Below are 3,518 nucleotides of genomic sequence, written 5' to 3'. Positions count from 1 at the left end.
GACTCCTGGCTTCCACTCCTGATTTCATCTTCTTCTTCGGAAAGTTTGGCCACACGTCAACCGGCTTTGAGGCCGTGGCCCCCGGGCCCAGGCTGGCAGGGGCCCAGACTCCCATTAGTCCCTCCCACTCTGCCTTGGTAGGGAAGTGGGTACTTCTGCTCCCGGCTGCATGCACATCATATTAACACAAATCACTTCCAGGGGTACCAGTGCCCACCCTCCCACCCACCTCCTTCCTCTCCAAACTGGCTTTTTGTGGCCATGCCCTGAGTTCTGTCGTGCTAGTTCGGCCAGGGATCCTGCCAGACGTAGGCTGACGGCTTGGAAAGAAAGACCATCCACTAAGCACATCTCTACCCAGTTACAATTATTCTATATTAAAAAAAAAATCACAGGAATGCTATCAATCCCTAAAATATTATACTTCAAAGAGGCTTTGACGCCTCAGATTCCCAAGCCAGCTCCCCTGCCTTTTAAGGATACCTCAATCAATGGTATTTACTGAACGCTTACTTGGGGACTTTTAGACTGAGAGCCCACTGTTGGGTAGGGACTGTCTCTATATGTTGCCAACTTGTACTTCCCAAGCGCTTAGTACAGTGCTCTGCACACAGTAAGCGCTCAATAAATACGATTAATGATGATGATGATGATGGGGAGAGTACTGTATTAAGTGCTTGGGAGAGTACAACCGAGTTGGTAGACGTGTTTCCTGACCACACACAACTAGCTTATCATCATCATCATCAATCGTATTTATTGAGCACTTACTATGTGCAGAGCACTGTACTAAGCGCTTGGGAAGTACAAATTGGCAACACATAGAGACAGTCCCTACCCAACAGTGGGCTTATGAGGGACTGTCTCTATATGTTGCCAACTTGTACTTCCCAAGTGCTTAGTACAGTGCTCTGCACAAAGTAAGCGCTCAATAAATACGATTGATTAATTGATTGATTCAGAGGGGGATAACCACCCAAACTTTCCAGTTTATTTGGGACAGCACCACGTGGGGCCTTTCTTACAGGAGAAAGTTTTCAGAGGCAGGTCGTGCCCTCTCTAGAGGGTTGAGATGGGGACAGAGAAACCTCAACCAAGAATTCTGCTCCAGACACCCAAACAGCTCCACGGGCTACGGCAGAGGGTTGTGGCAGGGGCATTTTGCCCTGGGGAGATTTCCCAAGCGAGGTGGAGCTGCTCCCCACCCCCCAACAAAAACCTGCAATCCCTCAGGAAAAATAGTAGTCAGACACTAGAGAAGCAGCGTGGGTCAGTGGAAAGAGCATGGGCTTTGGAGTCAGAGGTCATGGGTTCAAATCCCAGCTCCGCCAATTGTCAGCTGTGTGACTTTGGGCAAGTCACTTCCACTGGGCCTCAGTTACCTCAACTGTAAAATGGGATTAAGACTGTGAGCCCCCCGTGGGACAATCTGATCACCTTGTAAACTCCCCAGGGCTTAGAACAGTGCTTTGCACATAGTAAGTGCTTAATAAATGCCATTATTATTATTATTACTAGAGGTGTCCTGACTAGAGCAATGGCTATTTCAAGGGCTACATTCATTCATTCAATTGTACTTATTAAGCGCTGAAGCTGTTGGGAGGGCCAGGGAGAAGCTTCCTGCCGGAGCAATGGTGCTGGTTTTCCTAAACCTACTCAATTACAGATGCAGCCCCTCTCTCTTAGGGCACTCATTTTAGGCACTTAATATTATCATCTCACAAAAATGTTCCCTGGACTTTAAGAATGGTCCTTCAACGGCCCTAGACACTGTCACAGGCCTGTCAGCAACCAATTCAGTATTTCAAGTCAATGCAGAGAACGTCTGGGTGCTTTCCTTTAAATTAGTATCTTAAAACCATGGCAGAAACCTGGCAGCATTTAAAGCAGCAATTCTACCCCGTCAGCAGTCATGTGGGCGTAGCTGCTCTGAGACGGTTGCCTCACGACGCGTCAGGCTACAAGCAGGCCGTGCGCCACACTTGCATTACACCTGCCAAGCCCAACGATAGTGATCCCACGTGAAAAGGACAGACCTGAAAGTGACGTACAGTAACAGTTTGTTACAGCCGAGCCAAAGTTTCAGTCAACCAGGGGTTAGTGTCACCCCGGTGGACGTTTCCCCCTGGTCCCCCTCTCCATCCCCCCCCATCTTACCTCCTTCCCTTCCCCACAGCACCTGTATAGATGTTTGTACATATTTATTACTCTATCTTACTTGTACATATCTATTCTATTTATTTTATTTTGTTAGTATGTTTGGTTTTGTTCTGTCTCCCCCTTGTAGACTGTGAGCCCGCTGTTGGGTAGGGACTGTCTCTATGTGTTGCCGACTTGTACTTCCCAAGCACTTAGTACAGTGCTCTGCACACAGTAAGTGCTCAATAAATATGATTGATTGATTGAATAGTGAGGTTGCCGAACCCCACCACCAGCTGGGGAGTGCCATCAGGAACAGCGTGGCTCAGTGGAAAGAGCAGGGGCTTTGGAGTCAGGGGTCATGGGTTCGAAACCCAGCTCTGCCAATTGTCAGCTGTGTGACTTTGGGCAAGTCACAACTTCTCTGTGCCTCTGTTCCCTCATCTGTAAATGGGGATTAAGACTGTTAGCCCCCCGTGGGACAACCTGATCTCCTTGTAACCTCCCCAGCGCTTAGAACAGTGCTTTGCACATAGTAGGCGCTTAATAAATGCCATTATTATTATTATTATCATCAGGAGAGGTTCTAACGAGGCTAGTGAGACCCTGACAGACAAATGGAAGCAACATCCCTGCAGAAGCCCATTAGCCCATTGGAGGGGTGAGAGTCGTGTATACCACTGGAAAGTGGGAGGGGTAAAACTTGGGGGATGTGCCCCTATTTCTGGGATATGGAAGCTAGAGAATGTGTGTGGGGGTCCCAGGGAGCAGGTGGCACAGGCCCTTGGGGGTGGGGAATAAAAAATAAAAATAAAATCGACCCCACCACCAGCACCGAGGCTGCTGTTACTAATAATAATGATGGCATTTATTAAGCACTTACTATGTGCAAAGCACTGTTCTAAGCGCTGGGGAGGTTACAAGGTTAGCAGGTTGTCCCACGGGGGGCTCACAGTCTTCATCTCCATTTTACAGATGAGGCCCAGAGAAGTGAAGTGACTTGCCCAAAGTCACACGGTTGACAATTGGCGGAGCCGGGGTTTGAACCCATGACCTCTGACTCCAAAGCCCGGGCTCTTTCCACTGAGCCACGTTGCTTCTCTAATCTGATTAGGAGACTAGAACCGGGGACCTTGAGCTGCTGGGGACCACCTTGCTCAGAGATGATCACCTCCAAGGAGGGCTGGAAATGCATTCAGCTTAACCCCATCAGATGCCTCCCCATTGTCCTAAGGAGGACATGGACACCCTGCTCATCAGGGACACCTCCATCCCGCTGGTGGAGCATTTTCTGCAAAGGTTCATTCGGTCAAGCCAGCTCTAGTTAGTACAAGAATATGTTCATTAGCGCTGAGCTCAGGCCCAGTCACCAGTATGAA

This window comes from Tachyglossus aculeatus, chromosome 3, assembly GCF_015852505.1.
Source record: "Tachyglossus aculeatus isolate mTacAcu1 chromosome 3, mTacAcu1.pri, whole genome shotgun sequence".
Classification (NCBI taxonomy): domain Eukaryota; kingdom Metazoa; phylum Chordata; class Mammalia; order Monotremata; family Tachyglossidae; genus Tachyglossus; species Tachyglossus aculeatus.
Note: the sequence above shows the minus strand (reverse complement) of the source record.